The sequence below is a fragment of the Hemiscyllium ocellatum genome, chromosome 8 (genome assembly GCF_020745735.1).
Source record: "Hemiscyllium ocellatum isolate sHemOce1 chromosome 8, sHemOce1.pat.X.cur, whole genome shotgun sequence".
NCBI lineage: Eukaryota > Metazoa > Chordata > Chondrichthyes > Orectolobiformes > Hemiscylliidae > Hemiscyllium > Hemiscyllium ocellatum.
The window spans coordinates 71,052,819-71,076,555 of record NC_083408.1 but is presented as its reverse complement, the minus strand read 5'-3'; the positions used below and the strand labels follow the sequence as shown (position 1 = coordinate 71,076,555).

The 23,737-nt window shown below is 41.7% G+C and overlaps 1 protein-coding gene across 6 annotated transcripts in view; it reads left to right on the top strand.

Moving 5' to 3' along the window:
- The first annotated feature begins 9,714 nt into the window (after positions 1-9,714).
- Positions 9,715-23,737, top strand: part of LOC132818304 (guanine nucleotide-binding protein G(I)/G(S)/G(O) subunit gamma-2) — an 83,876-nt gene continuing 69,853 nt past the window's right edge. For 2 of the 6 annotated variants that reach the window (XM_060829172.1, XM_060829174.1), the window contains exon 1: positions 9,725-10,299. The gene's annotated coding sequence lies outside the window, so the exon portion shown is untranslated. Of the gene's footprint in view, positions 10,300-13,260; positions 13,333-18,767; positions 18,894-23,737 lie in introns of all 6 variants that reach the window. The other 4 variants (XM_060829173.1, XM_060829175.1, XM_060829179.1 and 1 more) reach the window with 4 other exon arrangements.

Below are 23,737 nucleotides of genomic sequence, written 5' to 3'. Positions count from 1 at the left end.
GGATTAGTCAGGTCACGGCAGAATTGGAGCTGCCAGCCCAAATAGAGGGACAATCAGTAAGTCTGCAGCTACAGCAGACCCATGGGACAGCTGGGTGCTGCTAAGTTTGGGCACTGAAACATGAAGGCTCCCTTAGAGGCAAGGCTACATAATTCCTGTGCAGGCTGCACATGATTCAGCCCCTTTGCCATTTAACACAGCAGTGAACACCAATACACAACACGTTGGTGAGGAAGTGAGGACTGCAGGAGTAAATCAAATGACTTGTTGAACCTGCACCAGCATACAAGAGGACCCTGGCTGATCTTGGGTTTCAACTCATTTGCTTCCCATATCCCTTGATTTACTGAGACACTGAAAATTTGTCAATCTTAGCCTTAACTATATTCAATGACAGACCATTCACAACCCTTCGTGTCAGAGTTTCCAAAGGTTTGCTAGCAAGGTCTATGTCAGACGTAAAGAAGAAGGAAAATCACGGTTTGGGTGTTGAGGGGGAGCTCCTTTACATGCTACTGTGTTGCTGGGTGCAGCAACCAGGCAGGGATAGAGTGTCACCAGGTCTGTTAAGAGTGGTGCACCCTCTGTGCTATTACTGGGCAGATGCTTCCAGACAGTTCATCTGGACCCGTCAAGAAGCTGAATGAAAAATTCCAGATCGCCTCCACACTTGGCTTTAAAGGTCATTAGCAAGTCCTGTTACATTCCCTTGCAGCCTGTGTGAAAATAGTTTGGAGTAAAATGGAGCTGGGGAACCAGCACACAGACTGTTTCTGATAAATTTAGTGCCACTGCCCTCTGATCCTGCCTCTAGCAGCAGTTAAAAGTCAAGTACCAAAGATGTTTTAAAAGTCAAAGTCAGAAGACGTACTTCTGAAAATACAGCAAATTTTTGTTGTTGAAACAGATAAATTGCACAAAGTCCATATTCCCCACTTTGGTTATTTCTGTTAAATTTCCTGAGACCTGGTCTTAGACAGTTAGAGGATTGGTGATACAGAGTTGAGAATCTCTGCCCTAGTATTCTACTGAACTGGCCGATTCAACTATCAGATTATTTAGTTTGCCAACTAAGGTAGAATAATATAGTACAGAAGAGGCCCTTCAGCCCATTGAGCCTGTACTGCTAAAATAACATGATTTACACTAGTCCAATGTTTCCAAACTAGACTCTTAACCTTGAATGTTATGACATGTACTCATTCAAGTACTTTTGAAAGATTGTGAGATATACTGCCTCAATTACCCTCCCAGGTATTCCAGACTCCCACCACTCTTTTCCTCAAATTCCCTCTAAATCTCCAACATTTCACTTATGTCCCCTTGTTATTGTCCCTTCAACTAAGAAGAACAGCTGCATTCTATTCGCCCTGTCCATGTCCCTCATAATCCTAGACATCTCTATCAGGTCCCTCATTATCTTCAGTGCTCCAAAGATAACAACCCAAGTTTATCTAGCCTCTCTTCATAGCTGAAATGCTCCATCTGAGGCAACATCCTGATGATTCTTCTCTGTACGACCTTCAGTACAGTCACATTCTGCCTAAGCATGCTGACCAGAACTGCACATGGTACTCCAGTAGTACCCTAACCAAACTTCAATACAGCTCGAATATGGCCTCCATAATCTTATAATCTATGCCACAACTGATAAAGGCAAGCATCCCACATGCCTTAACTACCCAATTAGCGCTCAGGGATCTGTGCTCAAATCCCCCCAGATCCCTCTGTTTCTCTGCGCTTTTGAGTGCTTTGCGATTCATTGAGTACCCCCTTGTATTGTTACTCCTCCAAAAGTGCATCACCTCACATTTATCAGGGTTAAGTTCTATCTACTGCTGATCTACACAATCTGTTTATATCCCTTGTAACACCTTTCTCCTTGCTGACAAACATCCAGTCATCCACAACTTACTCATTATCCATCCCCATCTTCTCATCTGTACAATTTATAACTATCACAAATGGTAAGGGACCCAGTGTTGATTCCTGTGTCATGCCACAGTACATTGGGTTCCAGTCACACAAACAGTCTTCTACCACTGCCCTCTGACTCCTGTCACTAAGCCAGTCTTGAGTCCAACTTGCCAAGTTATCCTGGATCCCATGAGCTTTTAACTTGGTTATTAGTATCCTGTGGGACCTTGTCATAGATTTTGCTGAATTCCATATAAACTGTATCAACTGCCCTATTTTATCCACGCAATTGGTCACCACCTCGAAAAATTCCGCCAGATTTGTTCAGGATGACCTCCCTCTGACAAAGCCATGCTGACTATCCCTGATCAAACCCTGCCTCTCTAAATGGAGATTAATTGTTTCCTTCACTATTTTCTCCAAAGGTTTCCCTGCCATTGATGTTAGACTTAACAGGCTATAATTCCTTCGGGTGACTGCCTGTGTGGAGATTGCACATTCTCCCCATGTCTGCGTGGGTTTCCTCTGGGTGCTCTGGTTTCCTCCCACAGTCCAAAGATGTGCAGGTCAGGTGAATTGGCCATGCTAAATTGCCCATAGTGTCAGGTGCATTAGTCAGAGGGAAATGGGTCTGGGTGGGTTACTCTTCGGAGGGTCGGTGTGGAGTTGTTGGGCCAAAGGGCCTGTTTCCACACTGTAGGGAATCTAATCTAATCTAATTATCCTTCCCACCTTTCTTGTAAATTGGAACAACATTTGATATCTTCCAGTCCTCTGGCACCTTTCCTATTACCAGAGACAAATTTAAAAAAAAAAATTGGGTCAGAGCCCCTGTAATGTCTTCCCTTATCTCCCACAACAGACTGGGATACAACATTCCTGATGAAGGGCTTTTGCCCAAAATGTCAATTTTCCTGCTTCGCAGATGCTACCTGACCTGCTGTGCTTTTCCAGCACCATTCTAATCTTGACTGGGATACAACTCGATCAGACCCAGGGAATTGTTCACTTTTAAAGCCACCTCCTTGTTTCATGCATCAATTTGCTCAAGAATTTCTTAAGTTCTATACTTGCCTCCTTCTCTCAAGTAAAGACAAATGTGAAATATTCATTTAACACTTGACCAATGTACTCTGGCTTTGCACACAGATTGACCTCATGGTCCCTAATAGACTTTTATTCTTTCACTGGTTATTTTCTTCCCCTTGGTATAATTGTAGAATTTCTTGGGATTCTTCCTAATCTTCTCCACCGGTATTTGCTCATGCCCCTCCTTGCTCTCCTAATTGCTTTATTGAGATTCCCCCACACTTTTGACACTCTACATTTTGCTCCCTTTGTCCCTGTTATTTATCTCTCTTTCCCTTTTTATGCAGTTCTAAATATTCATAGACATCCAGGGTTCTCTAGGCTGGTGGTTCTACAGTACATTCTCTAAAGGGACTATGTTGGGTCTATACTCATCCCAGTACCTTTTTGAACACCTCCCACTGTTCTACTGTAGATTTATCCTCAAGTAACTCTTGTTGGTCTATTTTGGCCAGACGTGCCTTATTTTAATAAAATTTACCTTGCCCAATCCAAAATCCTTTTTTGAAGACTGTTTTTCTCCTTTTCCATAACAAACTTAAAATGTATAGTGTAGTGGTTGTTTTCAGTAAAATGCTTCCCCACTGTCACCTCCAATATCCAGTCCAGCTCTGCTGTGTCACTTGTTGGACCTTCTACATGTCGATATAAAAAGCTCTTCTGTATACTTTAAGAAATCTGTCCCTCTATACTCTTTACATTATGATTATCCCAATTAAGATTGGGGTACTGTCTTTGAAATCCTTTAATATAATTACACTTTTATTGTTTTTACATGGCTTAGTGAATTGACCCCATATTTGTTCTTTCCCAAGATCCACAAGCCTGGCCACCTGGCTGACCCTGGCTCAGCCTGCTCCTGCCCCACCAAACCCATCTCCACCTACCTTGATACTGTCCTATCCCCCCTAGTCCAGGAACTCCCCATATACGTTCGAGACATCACCCACACCCTCCACCTCCTCCAAGACTTCTGTTTCCCTGGCCCCTCATGTCTCATCTTCACCATGGACATCCAGTCCCTATACACCTCCATCCGCCATGACCAGGGCCAGCAAGCCCTCTGTTTCTTCCTCACCCAACGTCCCCAACAGTACCCTTCCACCGACACTCTCATTCGTTTGGCTGAACTGGTCCTCACCCTTAACAATTTCTCCTTCAAATCCTCCCACTTCCTCCATACCAAAAGGGTAGCCATGGGCACCCGTGTAGGCCCCAGCTATGCCTGTCTCTTTGTTGGCTATGCAGAACAGTCCACCTTCCATAATTACACCGGCACCATTCCCCACCTCTTCCTCTGCTACATTGATGACTACATCAGCGCACCTCATGCTCCCACGAGGAGGTTGCGCAGCTCATCAACTTCACCAACACATTCCACCCCACCTTAAATTCACCTGGACCATCTCTGACACCTCCTTCCCCTTCCTGGACCTCTCCATCTCCATTAATGACGACTGACTCAATACTGACATTTTTTTACAAACCCACCAACTTCCACAGCTACCTGGACTACAACTTCTCTCACCCTGCCTCCTGCAGAAATGCCATCCCATATTCCCAATTCCTCCACCTCTGCTGTATCTGCTCCCAGGAGAACCAGTTCCACCAGAGAACACACCAGATGGCCTCCTTCTTTAAAGACAGCAATTTCCCTTCCCACATGGTTGAAGATGTCCTCCAACGCATCTCATCCACATCCCACACCTCCGCCTTCAAACCCCACCCCACCAACCGTAACAAGGACAGAACGCCCCTGGTCCTCCCTACCAACCCTTGCATAAACCGCAACATCTGCCGACATTTCTGATACCTCCAAATTGACCCCACCCTTTTCCGCTTTCTGCAAAGCCCATTCCCTCCGTGACTACCTGGTCAGGTCCACGCCCCCCCCCCCCCCCCCCCGCTCCCAACAACCCACCCTCCCTTCCTGGCACTTTCCCCTGCCACTGCAGGAATTGCAAAACCTGTGCCCACACCTCCTCCCTCACCTCCATCCAAGGCCCCAAAGGAGCTTTCCACATCCTTCAAAGTTTCACCTGCACGTCCACCAATATAATTTATTGTTTCCATTGCTCCTGATGCGGTCTCCTCTACAGTGGGGAGATTGGACGTCTTCTCGCGGAGCGCTTTAGGGAACATCTCTCAGACACCCGCACTAATCAACCCCGCTGCCCCGTGGCCCAACATTTCAACTCCTCTTCCCACTCTGCCTAGGAGATGCAGGTCCTGGGCCTCCTCCACCACCATTCCCTCACCACCCGACGCCTGGAGGAAGAATGCCTTATCTTCCACCTCAGAACACTTCAACCCCCCAGGGCATCAATGTGGACTTCTCCAGTTTCCTCATTTCACCTCCCCCCAGCTTACCCGAGTCCCAATCTTCCAGACCAGCACTATGCTCATGACCTGTCCTACTTGCCAATCTTCCTTCCCACCTATCCGCTTCACCTTCCTCTCTGACCTATTACCTTCATCCCGACCCCCATCCATCTATTTTACTCTTCGCTATCTTCTCCCCAGCCCCACCCCTTCTCATTTATCTCTCCACCCTGGAGGCTCTCTGCCTTCAGTCCTGATGAAGGGCTTTTGGCCAAAATGTCAATTTCCCTACTCCTCGGATGATGCCAGACCTGCTGTGCTTTTCCAGCACCACTCTAATCTAGACTCTGATTTACAACATCTGCAGTCCTCATTTGCCTTTGTGCCTCTATTGCCTGTTAACTGAGGGTATAATACACACTTAATAGCATGATTCCCTCCTTTTTATACCTTGGTTCTACCCACAAAGTCTCACTTGATGATCCTTCCAAGCTACTATCCCTCCTTACTGCAGTAAATGAATTCCTAACTAACAAGGTCAACACCATTTTCACATCTATATCCTCTGATTCCTGCCTGAAAATCATATACACCAGAATGTTATGTTGCAAGTCTTGTCCATTCCACAACCATGTCTTTGTGACAGTGATGACATTTCAGTTCCATGTGTCAATCCATAGCCTAACACATCTGTCTCACTCCAGTCTCACCTTACCCCTTTGAGACACAACTGAACTTCATCTGTCTTGGTTATGCTGTTTTACCATTGAATGAATGCACTGTGACCCCTGCCCCTGATGAACTAATTTAAACTCTTCCCAACATCATGTGCAGCTTTCTGGCAAGCATGTTCGTCCCATTCCAGTTCGGGTGCAATTGTAGGGATCTCACAATCCCCAGAAGTAGGTCCTAGTCATTCAGAAACTAAAACAGACATTGCTGGAAAAGCTCAGCAAGTCTGGCAACATCTGTGCAGAGAAATCAGATTTAATGTTTCAGGTCCAGTGACATTTCCTCAGAACTGATGGTAGCTGGGGAAATGTCAGTTTATATGCAGAAGGTAGGGTGGGTGAAGGGATGAAGGTGTAAATGATAGGTGATTGGGGATAGAGCCGAAAGAGAGAGAAGAACAATTGGACAGACAAAGGAGTGGCTAATGATCTGGATGGGAGACTGAATAGCTGTTAATGGTGACTGTTAGTGGCTAACAATGTGTTGTGTGTAACAGCAGACTATGTGATCACAAGGCCTGGTGAGTGGGGTGGGGTCTAGGACATAGGACAGTTCAGGCCCTAAATTTATTGAACTCGATATTAAATCTGGATGGCTGCAGTGTCCCCAAGCAAAAACTGAGGGGTTGTTCTTCAAGCTTACACTGAGCTTTGCTGGTGTACTGCAGAAAGCCTGAGACAGAGGTATTGGCCAGGAAACAGGGTGGTGTGTTGAAGTGGCAGGCAACTGAAGCTCAGGGTCATGTTTGCAGGCAGAACATAGGTGCTCTGTGAAACGGCCACCCTGTTTGCACTTTGTTTTTCCAATGTACTGGAGACCACATTGTGAGCAGACAATGCAGTAGACAAGATTGTTTCACCTGGAAGGTGTGTTTGGGCCTTGGACACTGAGGATGGAGGAAGTAAAAGGGAAAGTGTTACACCTTTGGCAATTGCAGGGGAAGGTGCTGTGTGGCTGTTGGGGGGAGTGTTGAGAGTGAAGAAAGAGTGGATCACTGGTAAGGGCCCCAACATACCTTCCAGGTGAAGCAGCGCTTTACCTGCACTTCACAAAATCTAGTGTACTGCCTTCACTGCTCACAATGTGGTCTCCCCTACACAGGGGAAATGAAGTGTAGACTGGGTGACTGGTTTGCAGAACACCTACGTTCTGCCCACAAAAATGACCCTGAGCTTCCAATTGCCTGCCACTTCAACACACCACCCTTTTCCCAATAGCCAAAATCTATGTCTCAGGCTTGCTGAGGAACCTTGATTATCTGAAGGACCTGGCAGGCAGTATTTCATTTGGTTACTCGAATGCCAGATAATCGATGCCAGATAACATAGTTAGCCATGCATTGGAACCTTGCGATCTTGTTCAGATAATCTGAAATTCTGTTAGTCAAATGCGTGATATTCAAGGTTCTTCTGTATAATGTTCAATAACTTTAGGGCCTGAACTGTAATATGTCCTAGCCCCCACCCCACAAACCAGACCTTGTGATCACATAGTATGTTATTACACACAACCCATTGTTAGCCACTAACAGTCACCATTAACAGCTATTCACCTTCCCAGCCAGATCATTATCCACTCCTCTGTCTGCTCAACTGTTTTTCTCTCTCTTTAAGCTCTATCCCCAAACACCTATCATTTACTTCTTACCCCCTCCTCCTACCCCATCATCTGCATATAAACCAATATTTTCTCGTTACCATCAGTTTTGAGGAAGGGTCACCAGGTTCCCCCCCGATTTCTCTTCACAGGTGCTTCCAGACTGACTGACCTTTCCTGGCAACTTGCGTTTTTGTTTCTGATTTACAACATCTGCAGTTATTTTGGTTTTTACTTTCTCCAGGCATGTTTGCCATAGATCACAATAGAATCCAGTAGCGCTCACATGCTGCAGCCTTGACGCATAATGAATCCAGCTTTGCTGAAATAATTTAATTAATTACCACCAACTTGTACACAATTTTAAAACAGAACCACATACCAAATACGCACCAAACAACTAGCTCAACTAGCTTTTATTTGTAGTGGAGCAAGATCAATTCCTAAATGACAAGATATACTAAAAAGCAAAAGCAAAAGGACGCAATCAAACACTTTCTCCTCCTCTCCATCTTCATCAAGCTCCCCACTTTTAAAAAAAACTCAACTTTGCACACAATTTCCTCAATGCATTTGTTTTCCTCCCGCTGCACTCAAGGACATATTTTTGGGAATTGAATTGGGATTAGAAACACCAGATTTAACCAGTTAGCTAAAACTTCAATCTTATTTGCATAGTACCTCCCATTTACTGTTAATTACTGACTAGATTTGGATTTTAAGAACAGAGTTTAAAAATAAAAATTAACACGAATTCCTCACTAACCAAACCCAATTGTTCAGTTTCCTGAGCTACAAAACATCACCTGCCCTGCCACCTTAGTGATGCTGTAATTAATTAATTAAATTTAATTAATGCTTTCAGCTCTTCTGTGTTTTTAAAAAATGTTGTTGAATATTCTACGTATCCTTATTGAAATTCCTTAGTTTGTCTGATTACTATTAAATAGGAAATATCCAATGACTTACCTGTTTCCAGATGTTGGGTTTTTGTTTGTATTCTGACTCAGAACCAACAGTTGGTACTCCTCTATGCCCCACAGTTCTGTATACCCTCCTCCATGATCTTATTGAATGGTGGAACAGGCTTGAAGGACTGAATGGTCTACTCTTGTTCCTTGTTTATACATTCAAATGTACTCCTGTCTATATATCCCACTTTCTTGTATACCTCACATCTATATATCCCACTCATGCATACCCAATTTTTGTATACCTAACTCCCATAGACCACAGTTCAGTGTATTATATATCTTACTTTTCTCTGTAACATGCCCACCTCCTAAATACCCCATTCTTTTATGTGCTGTTCTCAATATTTATACCCCATTCCCTTCTCACTGAAACCCCTGTCTTTATTCTCCCACTGATGTGTCGTTCTTTACAGCCCCACGCTTGCCTTGCTGAAGTCTTGCATTTTTCATCCCTCTACCCTCTTTGATATCTCGCTAAGTCCTAATAAAATTGAAGTCAATGGGACTGAGGGTGAAATCTCTGAACTGGTTGGAGTCATATCTAATTCAAAGGGAAGATTGACATGCATAGGCAGGTCTGGCCAAACGTGTACTGTTCATATCCAGGTTGAATTACAGTAGTATGTAGTACAGAATGTTTAGAGATCACTGGTTCACAGAAATCAATAGTAAATCCTCAGCTGTCACCCTTCAGGAACTGGGCTATGTAGCAAGTGAGTGGGGCGCTCAAAAGAAAGAACACATGTATAATCTGTTATCTGTATCATGTCAATACTTGTCATGACTGGAACTTTAGTTTTGAACAAATCACATGCTTTTTCTTGAGAAAGACGTATACTTGACGCACGCAAAGAAAGAAAAAGATTCCAGTTTTAAACCTCTGAGGATTAGGTTCTGATTACTGTTCTGTATCTGCTGTGCAAAGACAGCGGCGTTGCTACATTTACATAAACAACACAGGAAATCAGTCATTCATCGTTGCCATGGTAGCACTGGGGAAATCCATTTTATTAAAGTTCACTGTGCCCCTCTTAGGAACATTACAAACAAAGAACTGGAATAAAAGAAGTAGATTGGGTGCAGATATAATAGAATAACTCTGAGTTTTAATATAGGAAATCTTTGCTGCTGAATGTTGGTCTAGCTGGTAGTGTTGTTTAGGAGGCACCCCTTCATGCCAGCAGCTGGGAAGAATGTAAAAGTCACACAGAGGTTTCTGTTAGTGGGGGTGGGGAAGCAAGCCTTCAGAATGATTTTTTTCATTTACTTAATATTTCAGACACCAAGTTAAATTCCTTTGATCACTTCACCTAATGCTTCAAGCCAAGCTCAGAGATCAGAGCATTGGTTGTAAAGTGTGGTGAAATTGCTACAGAAATAAGCTGTTGAAAGGAATAGTAGTAAGGAAGGAAGCACAAGGCACACAAGACAGAAGGGCTAAATGAGAGAGAAAGAGAGGCAGAGAAGGGGAAGTTACAGCAGCTAGAAAGGGGAGGAAGTGGGAGACCTGCTGCTTCCTGTAGACAGAATGATGATTGAAGACAAAGCTGGGTGTGGACTCGTCTCTCAGGGCTGCTGCCTACACAGCTGGTAAGCTTGGATTCTCCTGCATATTTAACCAGTTTTAAGAAGAGAAGAGTGAATATCTGCTTTCAATTTAATGACCAAGGTAAATTAGCTTTGTTCCTTTCCTGTTTTTAATACTACACTTAAGAATTCTGTTGATGAGTTTATTTTTTTTGCCAAAATAGACTTGGTTGCATTTGGGACTGCAAATGTTAAAGATCTGTGTGTATTATTCCACAAAATGATATTATCAACAACTAATACTGAATATTTGATCATGTTGGTGTTAAGAAAATGTAATCTGAAAGCTTGCAGAAACCAAGTATGTAGCTGTTAGCAGGGAGAGGAATAGCTGTCCGCTGTGAGGGTAGAATGATTTAATTGTAATTCATTCAGTGTGATTGGGAATTTGTGCGATATCACTTAATGCTGATTGTAAATTTTATTCAAAATAACACACCAACAGTCAGCAGCTCAGTTCTTTTGCTAACACTATATATCACAAAGGAGCCAGTATGGATTTTGCTGTGCAAATGTGTTTTCATGTTCATATTCTCATTGTAGCTAAATGTCTATATTTATAAAATAATTCTTCAAACCAAATATATAAAATAACAGTACAGTAATAATAAAGACATTGTTAATATTTGAATTACTGTAATTCTGAGAGCTGTTGAGATGACTAAATGGGGCAATGCAAAATCAACCAGTTTTTTTCCCATAATATCAGGGTATCTGCATTGAAAAGTCCATCATATAGAAAAAAGGTGTTGATTTGGTTACTAGTAATAGCATTTAATTAGTAACTATGAATGCTATTTTTAAATGCTGTGAAATCACATGACTTATTTAGACTGCACCTCCTCCATTTTATTGAAGAAAATATAGATACCTCAAAATTAATTCAGTGATTCATAGCTGCATGCTACATTAATGTCTTTTGAATTCTGTAGGACTGTGTCTTGAAACATGGTAACTAGACATTGAAGAAAAGATAGTTTCTGATATGAAATACCAGTCAAATAATTTGAAGGAAAGGCAGAAAATGCTAGAAATATTCAGCAGGTCAGGGAGTGCCTATGGAGTCATAGACCCAGCATTCTCCACAGCTTCTATGCACAGTTTTCTCTTCATAGCTGCTGGTTGTCAAGCTGATCATTTCCAATTTTTAACAAAAATTGTTTCATTTCAGATTTCCAATGTCTGCAGCATTTTGCATTAGAGGCAAATCATGTGTTCTCATTATGGATTCCACAACCGTTGAGTTTTAAGTTTTTGATTGGTGACTCTATTTTGTGTTGTAGGTCATACAGTTTTCAAACATTAAAAAAAATTAAATATTGTGGACAAACTTGTATCAAAATAACCTCAGCTTTGTATAGTTGCTAATTGGCTTTTATTGTGTAATTTGAGACTTGTTTAATCAATTGGTTCCATATTCAAGCTTAATGTGCTCAGGGGAATGTAACTGTTACACAAATGTGAACCATTTGGGAAATTATACGCACAGCAATTTACAGGCTGATGGGATTTCCAATGCCCCTCCTAATCTGAGAAAGAGATTTTGTTTGCCATCCATAATGATAGACACTTCAGAATCAAATTTCTGTTTTAGACAGTATATTCCCTGTGAGCAGTCTGTTACATGGAAACATTAGTGAAATCCAATAAGCATTTGATCTTAATAACATTTAAATCAGTTGCCAGATTTATTCCGCTGTCAATGGTTATTTTTACTGATGTTCAGACATGTTAGTTAGACTAGCTTATTGACCAACACTACTTATTAACTTAATCTTTTGTGTCCAATTGTTAACTGAATTATGAATCCAATAATTAAATTGTAACACTTATTTCATTGTCACAAAGAGGTTCAATCTGATACAGATACCAATGCAAGGAGTCTACAACTATGGCCTCTTATTTTCCAACAATTGTTCATTTTGTATTGATGAATAAATTACAACAGGTGTTTGCATTGAATCAGATATGATCACAAAGATTCATTTATAGAAGTACAGATGTTCCCTTTGGATGTGAAGAGATTTGCACAGTACTGTCCTGGTATGGTCGTAACTGGTACCATTATTACTCATTACTTTAATGCCATTTTCAACAACAATAGTATTAGTTCATAGTCAGAGTTATTTACATTCAAAAATAAAGTGAATGTTGGAAAGTGGTACCATGTTGTAATAGTTTTGTACGTACAATGATCAATGAACATTTTATTATAAAACAGGTTTTGGCTGTTCTTTCATTTAAACTTAAGGAGACCTTTTAATCTGAATGTAGAAATTGTGGTGGCAGCAATAGATATTTTTAGTGGCAATGAGAGATGTCACACTGAATGGAATTATATAGGAATACAAAGGGAATGTGAGTCAGAAACAGCCATTTTGTCCAACCAACCTATCCCTTAGGTTAACCTTCATTTATATTCATTTCTACTCTTATAGTTCCTCATTTAAATCCATCATTGTAATCTTCAATTCTCTTCTCCTCCAATACTTTTTGCTTCATCACTCCATGAGGTCTTGAGCTTGACAGTCTCACTATTCTTTGGGTGAAGAAGTATCTTTTGAATTGTATATTGAATATCTTGGCTACAATCTTATGTTGGCAGTATTTATATTATGCCTTCCCCCACAAGTGGAAACATTCTCTTTGCATCCGCTCGATCAAAATCTGATGTAATTTTAGACCTCGATTAGATTGTTTCTCAGCATTTTTACATCGAGAGAAGAGACACGCCCTACTCATCTGTTTTGAGATGTATCTCCCCATGCAATTTTGTGTTATTTGTCGTCTCTCTATTGCCTCAATCACCCTTGCTTTTGTAAATATAGCATGGCCCTGCCCTTAGAACTGCCCTGCAACACTAAGTATAACCAAGGTTTGACACTGGTTTAGTACAGCTTTCTTACTTTTCAATTCCATTCCTCTAGAAATAAAGCCTATTGCTTGGTTTGTCTTTTGGAAGCCTTGCTAAAGAGTGGTGCAACTTCTTGCGGTTAATACGTTTGCATATCTTGATTCCTTTTCTCCTCTCTCCCTCATCTAGATCTTCCAAGTTTTATTCTTCCTGTCATAATGTACTACTACACATTTGTGTGTTGAGTTTCATCTGCCAAAGGTTTGTCCATTTTACAGATTTATTAATTTCTTCCCGTAACTTATTTCAGCCCTCCTTGGTATTGATTACCAATTCCCCCCCCCCCCCTCACAATTCGATGTTGTTTGCAAATTTAGAAATTGTGTTTGTATGTTAATGTAAGTTAATATAAAATGTGCATCCCAGCACCGGTCTTTATGGAACACCATTTCCCTGCTTCTTGTGGTCTTAACTGCCCTTTACTCTCACTTTCTGCCTTTTTTCAAAGTCAGCTGGCAATCCATTCTGATATTTGTGTTCCAACTTCACATTCTCTGACCTTATTCATAAGTCTATTATGGGACACCAAAATGTCATTTTGATGATCCAGATAAATTATATCTACTATATTATCACTCTCTACCTCTTCAAAAAGAAATCAGTAAAGTTAGTCAAACAAAATGATCCCTTTGTAAAATTCATGCTAATTGTTCATGATTATTTCTTTTTTCTTGTTGTCCTTGAGATCCCTACATTAGTTAGGATTCCACTATATTTCTGTAGTTCCTGGATAACCAGGAGCAATTTTACAGATTTTAAGGCTGAAAAAGAGAAGTTTTAAATGAGGTAGGCCTGACAATGGCAACACTTAAGATGTTATTGCAGTAAAAAAATGTCATGATTACGGTGGTATGTGTTGATTCTTAGTATTACTTACCAAAATGGTTATTGGCATCAGAAAAAGTAATGGTGTTTTACTGATCCTGTTTGTTTTGTTCTGCTCAAAGGTTGAAAAGATCTAAAGGGACTCTAAGATATGTCAGATATCCATTCTAAGTATACATATGTAAAGTTTATACAAAAATCATTGTTTTGGTGGCTGAAAACATTTGGGGCTTGGGTTAGGATGAATGGTACAGGAGCACTCGACACCTCAAAATATCAGAATTTGGCTGGGTCTGAGGAAGTCTGCATAAGTGAAGGTGCACTGGACTTATGGAGTGGTACTTATTGCCTTCCCCTATGGCACGTTGTCAAGAAGTTGACAGGTACAAATACTGCCACCTTTTGGCCTCCACCCTAATTAAATCCGTGACAGCCTCCCTGTTATGAATGAGGGTTTGAACTGGGCAATTAATGCCCACTTAAGGATTGTATCCTGCTGCTGCTGGTATTAACATAGTGGTGGGTGACATTGTGACATGAGGGGAACAGCAGAGTGCCTGTTTCTTGTGCTCTTCTATGGTGAGGCCTCTTATTTAAAGGCATTCTGCCTGATCAAGGACTGGGAATTGGGAAGACGGGGGGTGGGGGCACTGCACTGAAAAGCCCCATGCCCTTACTGCCCATCACTTTCCCTCATGACCTCACTCTGTAAAGCTCCTCCTGCCATCATTAGACTTTGGCTTGTGTCATTCTAAAATGACATGCCAGGAGCTGCCACCTCACGCCCATCCCCACGTCGCCCACCCTGATGGACCAGAGGAAAGCATTCCTGCTCCTCCTGCTCTGCAACTAACACAATCTTACTCGATGGATTGGGGTTTTCTCACGTCTCCTTACTTGCTGGAGCCTGCTGGGAATCCCACTAAGTGTTTTGCAAATTCAATTAAATGAGTGACCATTGACTTACATGGTTCCAGACGATAACCTTGCCATTAGTCACAGGTATTGTGTAACCATCAAACCTTCAAGCTGTTGGTTTGCAGATCCCTTATGTTGCAATGGATACAGACGGTTATTATGGTTGCTTACATGATTACATCTATGATGTTTAAATGTTCTTAGGTTTGGGGAAAAAAAACATACAGCTAATTCTTTTTGGCTAAGTGCAAGTTGCTTCAAGTTCTGTTTTGTGATTCTTCTCACGAGACCCAGTGAGATTTCTTGCAGTGTCTTACCAAATGTGCCTCATTATCCACATACCCTGCCCTCAGTGCATTCCTCACATCTGATCCTATCCTGATCTCAGCACATGCTGTTGCTGAAAGCACTTGTCACCCACTGAAATCTCTACTAGATCTTCACTTTAAAGTCTCAGTTTTTGCTCATCTGACCAAATATTACCTGCGGTAATTGTCAATGACCCCGTGAAAAGCTTTGGGTGTTCATTATGCTGGAGGTAATATATAAATACAACTTATTATCATGGAATGGTGTCTATGAATATATGTTTTCATAGTGGGATTATCAATCACTGGTTTTGATCTGGACCATTTAGATTTTGGCACATTTTTGCATGGGTCTGCTACCATACATCTTTAGGTCAGTTAATACCTACTTCAACCATGAACTTAGCAAAAGGTTGCACTGGGGACTTGTCAAGGCACTAGGAATGGGACGGAGCTAGGAGACAGGCCGCAGTAGCTATGGGACAGAGCTGGGGAACTGACATGGGTGAAAATAGTTGCATGGAGGAGAACAAGTGACGGCAGCTGAAGGCTGCGGGTAAGTGGCAGTGGGAAGTTGGGAATCTGGGGTGGGAACTGAAAATGGGCAGCAGACATTTGGTGAGAACTGCAGAAGTGCACTGACAGCAAGGAGTGAGTAGGGTCAATGGGTTGAAGAGCTGAGAATCAAACCATGGGTTGATGCTTCTCTCTGATGGACAATATGTTTGGTCAAAGTCCAGAAGAATCTGGGACCAGGATTACTGTCCTGGCTCCTCCATGAAGCAAGCCTAACTTATTTAGTTGCCAGTTCTTTTCACTTAACAAACACAACAACACTTTTGCTCTTTTTAATATGTCTGTTTCTGTAAGCTTATGTTCTTTGGTATTTCAAAAAGCTATGCAATTCAGTGTTAAATATTGCAATCAAAATGTAATTATTAATTGCTATTCTGTTAAACCTGTTTGTCCTTTCTTTCTTGGACATACACAAATAAAACTCTTGTAGTATATTAATGTTGCCTGTACTTAGTTGGCTGGTCAGCTGATTTGCGATACAGAGTCATGCCAGCAGTGTGGCTTATATTTGTGGACAGGCTGAAGTTACCATGAGGAACTAAAATAAAACACAGAAATGCAGACGTTGGAAATCTAAAACAAAAATAGAAGTTGCTGGAGAACCTCAGTAAATCTGGCAGGATCTGTGGAGAGAAAACAGGTTTAACATTTCTGGTCTAGTGATCCTCGGTTAGAAGTGATAGTATTTTGAAAAATATGGTATATGTGCTGAAAACAATTGGTTGGGGGGTGGTCTGGGCTGGGCTAAAGGAGAAAATGATAGCTAAAGATGGAGCCGAGAGGAAGAGATAGGCAGACAAAGGGATGGATAATGGTGAGCCTGGGAGAAAAAATAGAGGTGCAAATGGAGACCGTGAGTGGTCTGCTGTACATTGTGTGTAAAGTTCGGGGGCAGGGTGAGGGGTGAGGGGTGTGGAATGAAACCCAGATTGGGTGTTAAAACACCACCGTGTTCCCTGGCCAGCATTTCTCTCAGGCTTGCTGCAGTGTTCCAGTGAGGCCCAGTGCAAGTTGGAAAAATAGCACCTCATTTTCTGCTTGGGGACCCTGCAGCCTTCAAGACTCAGTATCGAGTTCAGTAATTTAAGGGCCTGAGTACCTTCTCCCAAGTCCTTACCCCAATCCTATTTTCACAGCCAACCTGTTTTCACTTACGGTCCCCATTAGCAGCTCTTCTTTTTCCCTGGCTCACCATTATCCATTCCTTTGTGTGCCCAATTGCCTCTCTCTTCCCCTGAGCTCTATCTCTACCTATCACTTACTTCTTTACCACTCCTCTCCTGTTTTTGGCATGTATACCACCTTTTCCTAGCCACTATCCATTCTGAAGAAGGGTTCACTGGATTCAAAATGTTTGTGGGCGGCACAGTGGCACGGTGGTTAGCACTGCTGCCTCACAGCACCTGAGACCCGGGTTCATTTCCCGACTCAGGTGACTGACTGTGTGGAGTTTGCACGTTCTCCCCGTGTCTGCGTGGGTTTCCTCCGGGTGCTCCGGTTTCCTCCCACAGTCCAAAGATGTGCGGGTCAGGTGAATTGGCCATGCTAAATTGCCCGTAGTGTTAGGTAAGGGGTAAATGTAGGGGTATGGGTTGCGCTTCGGCGGGTCGGTGTGGACTTGTTGGGCCGAAGGGCCTGTTTCCACACTGTAAGTCTAATCTAATCCTGTTTTCTCACATTTCACAGATGCTGCCAGATCTGCTGAGTTCCTCCAGCAATTTCTGTCTTTGTTACCATGGAGGACTTTCCTTCCCAAGTTCTTCCCTCACCTGAGGCTTGGTGAGCTTAGATCAAACCACCAGTCATCTTTCTGGCTGAGAGCAGCCCTATGACCCAGTGGTGCTATGGCAACTTTAACTTAACCTGGTGGATCCCAACCAGGGCCTTGGTGTCCAAGTAATCCAACAAAGTACAACAGCTATACTATTGCAGCAAATGACATTTGCATGTACGAATGTGCGACGGTTAGGGGTGGCCTGACAGTGTCAGTGTTCTGTAATCCTGCCTAGTAACTTCTGCTGTCTACTGGTGTGTGGTCAGGGACAGATGTGTGTGCATATTCTTGATCCATACTGCGGCCAATGGCACATAAGTAGATTCCAAACTGTGCTTTGCAGCTTTTGGACTGACTCTAGCTGTAAGGATAATGCTCAATAGGGTTTACTTCTCTGGTTTTGGAGGCTAGAAAATGAGTTCAATTTATTTGCATTAACATTTGGACCGTCACTGAGGATTGATTACAGTATGAGTTCTTAATATTATATGTCCTGTGCCAAAATTATTATTGTTAAATATGAATGAAATGTGATTTTTTTAAAGCATTTCCAACATGCTGTGGTACATGGTTTTATAATAAAGTGGCAGGTAGATTATAGATCACATAAAATACTGTTCTTGCTGGAAATCTGAAATCAATGCAGAGATTCCTGGAGAAACTCAGTCAGTTGGTACCACTTGTGGAGAGGGAAACAGAGTTAATAATTCTTTTTCAGAACTCCTAAGAACTCCTATAATCATAGACTCCCTACAGTGTGGAAGCAGGCTATTCGACCCATCAAGTCCACACCAACCCTCCAAAGAGCATCCCACCCAGATCCACTCCTCTGCCCTATACCCGTAGCCCTGCATTTCCCATGGCTAATCTATCTAGCCTGCTCATCCCTGGACACTGTGGGCAATTTAACATTGTCAATCCACCTAACTTGCACATCTTTGGGCTGTGGAGACTGGAGCACCCAGAGGAAACCCACACAGATATGAGGAGAATGTGCAAACTCCACAGTGCTAGCCACTGTGCTGCCCTATGAGTCTGATATTTATTGGGAAATTAGTAAATAAGTTGGAAAGGCCTTGTTTGGAGAGTTCCTATATAGTCTGGAGTCAGTGGGTAGATAAAAGCCCAGATTTTCAGAGTTGTGGTGACTCTGCAGTTTACAAACCAAAATGGTGCTAAGAACCTGAGTTTGGAAGTCAAACTACCATTCTGACAAATCCTATTTTTGCTGATAGGAGAGTGGGAGTAGGATGTGATCGCCATATCAGAGAAACTCCAACTCAGCAGGCCATTCCAACATGCTGCTCAGTTCAAACTGATCTTATTTTCACTGAAGTCAAGGCCTTATTTCGCAGTGTGTGGTGAGTAATTTTTGACGAGTAGATGCAAGTCCTCCTAAAGGTGGATAAGGTCTGTGAAACTGTCAAGCTGCAAAGTTATTTAAATAGCCTTTTGTTTACAGTTTAAATAAAACTACTGCATTCTGATTTTAAAACAATTGATGCTGGCAGTATCAATATTTGTTTGTTGATATTACCATAAAGGCTATTGGATAACACTGTTACTGCATGGCTGCTTTCCACAGCCTACCATTATCACAGCTGTAGTTTGAATGTGCAGTATGACACCTTTAGAGATTATTAAAGGATTAGCTGTCATTTTTGGGTTATGAATATAAATGTTTGTTTTTGTAAGAGAGAAATTAAATGCATTGATTAGGCTTTCATGAATGGGAGCATGTGTTTTATATAGCAAAACCTGCAATTGATATTTAGAACTTTATTTTGTTTCATCTTAGTATGGATTTTGAAGTATGCACATGCACACTGGATGAGTTGGCATAGAGGGCATAAAGGTAGTGGGTGAAGAGAAGTGATTTAGAATTAGGTTTTACTGTCATGTGTATTCCAATACAAAAGTATACAAGTACAGTGAAAAGTGCACAATGTCACCACACTGCCATCTTAGGTACAAAGTACCTAGTTACAAATCTAAGGTGCTAAAATAGATTAATGAGTGAGCACTGAGTTAATATAGTGGCTTTATGGGCTCTTGGAATGAGTGGTGGGTATGTGTTGACCTGGAGAGTGGACCTTGAGAGATAGAGAGCATAATGGTTAAGAGCACAATTGGAAATAAGTTCCATGGAGCAGAGATTTCCCCTTTGCCTTTTAATTAGCCATCCTTGGCAAATGGCAGGCCTTGGACAATTTCCAATTCACATCTGAGAGTGGTGGGCCTGACTCCAACTCTGTCTCTTTCTTTGTTTTTTCTCTCTCTCTTTTTCTCTCTTTGTTTTTCTCTCTCCTTTCTCTCTTTGTTTTTCTCTCTCCTTTCTCTCTTTGTTTTTCTCTGTCTCTCTCCCCCTTCCCCTCTTCCCCCTCCCTCCACACACACACACACACACACACACACACACACACACACACACACGCAGGGCACCCTATCCCTAAGTATGTACAGGAAATTTCCTGATTCCTCCAACCCAACAATTTGCAATTGGTTAAGGACAGTTCAAACCTAAAAATGCAGACCTAATGTGGAAATTTATTACCTCAAGTCAAGTTGTGCCCAAAAGAAAGTCACTCTTACAGGGTTCTTGCTAACTGGATGGTTTCAGGCAGTTTTCAGTGCCTGAAAATACTTCCGCATTTTGTATTGAGGTGGTTCAAAATGTCTTTGAGCGATTCCAGTCTTTACCTGTGGCATAGTAGCTGCTTGGTTTATCTTGCAAATGCTGGCTCTGGTATTTGATTTGTCAACCACAGGCAGGTATATGCTAGAGGGAGGCAGGAACTGAGAGCTCCCTTCACTGTTACCCATGCGTGATCTTTCTACTTCTGTGTAACTGACCCTGGAAAAGCTGTTTCTTTACACATAAGTCTTGGGATAAGATGCTAACAATTTATGTTCACAAACTGGTCAGCTATCAGATATAGTCTCAGTAAGTTGGGGAACCGTCACTCCAGTCCGATTTGTTTTAAAGTGATTACATTGGTTGGTAGAGTCATCTTCCCAGCTCATGTCCATTGTCTAAAGTGATTGAATTCATAGGCTTAGTCCACAACCATCTGAATAGATAGGTCATCTCTGGCTCTTGTGAATAGTTCAGGAGATGTGTCTAGATTCAAGACAGCTGATACTTTTGTTATTGTGATTGTTTTGTAATTTGTAATAAGGATTTGATACTGTCACTTTAAAAAGACCGACAACAATATTTTTTAACATTATTCTGTGGTTTCAGACCACTCAATAAGTAAAGTCACTTTACTACAAGTGAATTGGGCAGTTGTGCAGGCATTGGCAATCCCCACCCACTCCTACCGATCCATAATGTCAAGTCCTCCAGTGATTGTGCAGTTTTATCTGCCATAAATACCTCAGGGACAGGCCTCTCTGCAGCTGGGCTCATGCCAAAATGGCAAGAAGAAGCTCTTCAGTGGCAATAGTATTAGCCACTTAATTGATGGTAGCACAGGAAGATTGACAATATGCCTTCCTAGTCTTATTCTGGTGGATCCAGGATGGCAGTGGGTTTTAGGTGTGTCTGCCTAATTCCATACCCTTCCTCGCTCCGTGTTTGCCACTAGTGAGAACAGAAGATCTGCCCGGTGTTGATAACAACTGACTTTGTAATATTTTCCACTGATCTTTGTCTTGTGGTACAACACTTGGCAGGAAGCAGTTTTTGCTTCTAATTGAAGTGACGCATGTTCTGAAATGGAAAGGTGAATTAATCCATTTACTTGTTTTAAGTCTTTTGATTAGATTACCTACAGTGTGGAAACAGGCCCTTCAACCCAAGAAGTCCACACTGACCCTCCGAAGAGCAACCCACCCAGACCCATTCCCCTAAATTTACCACCTATTACTACGGGCAGTTTAGCATGGCCAATTTACCTAACCTGCACATCTTTGGACTGTGGGAGGAAACCGGAGCACCCAAAGGAAACCCACACAGACAGTTGCCCGAGGTAGTAATTGAACCTAAGTTGCTGGCGCTGTGAGGCAGCAGTGCTAACCACTGAGCCACCAAATCTTTGGTTCCAGAAGTTCTTTGAATTGGACAAGGGGTTTACCCTGACAGTAACTACCGCAGGAAGAGAGAACTAAAAATCAAACACAAAATAAGAACACTGATGTATTCTCCTTTGCCAACAGTCCATTATTCTTTGTTATATTGTGGGGCACCCAGATATCCCAGACACACATGAGTTTGCATTTGTTAGATTTAAGTGATATTTTCATCTCCTGATATATAGCATTCTGCCCAGCTTTTGTGTCCAGCTTTATGATGCCTATAACTGGAAAATAATAATGTGTATTTAATGTGACCAGAGATATTATCATAATATGAATGGATTGTTAGAGTATTGTAGTTAGAATCTTGAACAGTTTATTAGAACATCAAAAGACCTCAGGCTGGCAATGAAAAGAAATGAAGCACAATTGCAATCAATTGAAAAACTAAAGAGTTCTCAACTGTTCATCATAACAGACAATATCTTGACTAATTACCATTTAAACAACAGAAATCCTGCATTCTTTATTTTTGGGAACTGTCTAGATTAAGCTATTCCTATTTACACTGGAAACCATTGAAGCTTTTTGTAGTAGTATCTCAGTGAGCATCCTACAGCATTTACATCTTCAGATGGATTGCAAATTCTAAAAGTCAATTCTGCTCAAGCCTTTGTATGTTCTGGGTCTGAACACAATATTCAAAACTACATGAAGAAATGATGTTCCATCTGTCCACTAAATGGGTTGACATAGTTCGACTGAATAAGTCCCATTAAAGACTGGTCAGGACGTTTAACTTCTATGATTCTTATAATTTAAGTTCTATAATTATCCAAACCCTACAGCAAAGTAGTACAGGCAAAACAAAAAGCTTGCAGCAACATGTTAAGTATTTAATTGAGTCATATTGCTGTCTCACTTGATAATTATAGCATTTACTGAAGGAACAAGAACATAAGAGGAGGAGACCAGGTGGCCTATTAAGCTCTGCTATTCAACTTGTGTTTCAACTTCCACTTTCTCACTCATTCCCCATATCTCTTGCTTCCCTGAGAGACCAAATATCAGCCTCACATGTATTCAATGATGGACCATACGCAGTGCTCCAAAATTAACAACCCTTTGAATGAAGATAGTTCTCTTTATCTAAATCCCACACAATAGGCCTTTATTGTGAAATGGTGTCTCCATGTCCTTTGAACAATATTTTAATCAAGCTTCTTCATAAGCTTGAATATTTTAGTCAGATCGCCTCTGTCTTCTAAACCTCAGAGAATATAGAGGAGAAAGTGAGGTCTGCAGATGCTGGAGATCAGAGCTGAAAATCTGTTGCTGGAAAAGCGCAGCAGGTCAGGCAGCATTCCAAGGAACTGGAAATTCGACGTTTCCTGATGAAGGGCTTATGCCCGAAACATCGAATTTCCTGTTCCTTGGATGCTGCCTGACCTGCTGTGCTTTTCCAGCAACATGTTTTCACCAGAGAATATAGACCCAATTTATGCAGAGTCTTGGAACAACCCCAGCATTGGAGTGGCCAGTTGATCTCGTGAACCTTCCCTGTGCTGCCTCTGCTATAAATGGATCTTTACATAATTAAGGAGACCAAAGTAGCAATCTTCTGGGTTTAGTCTCATTTAAGACCTATACAATTGTAGTAAAATATCTTAATTCTTGTACTCCAATTTTTTTGCAACAAAGTCCAACATGCTGTTTGTTTTCTCAATTGCTTGTTGTACCTGCAGACAGACTTTTTGTGTTCCTTATAGAAGTACTCACAAATCTCTCTGAGCATCAATGTTTACATATTCATGTTTTTTAAAACAAAAAGTCTGTTTTCTTATCCTTGCTATCAAAGTGAATAACCTCCCACTTATCCATATTTTACTTTATCTGCCACTTTGTTCTCATTCCTTGAGGTTATCAATATCTTTCTGTAACCCCTTTGTCCTCCTCACAGTTTGCATTCCCACTTAGCGTTGCTTCATCAGCAAATTTAGATGCATTATTCTACCTCTGTGCCCAAGTTATTCATATAGACTGTAAGTAGCTGAGATCCCAGTCCTGATCATTGCACACTCCACTAGTCATAACCTGCCAGCTTGAAATTGCCCATTTATCACTGCTATGTGCTTCATGCTTCTTAACCAGTCGTCAATCCACACCAATGTATCACCCCCAACTC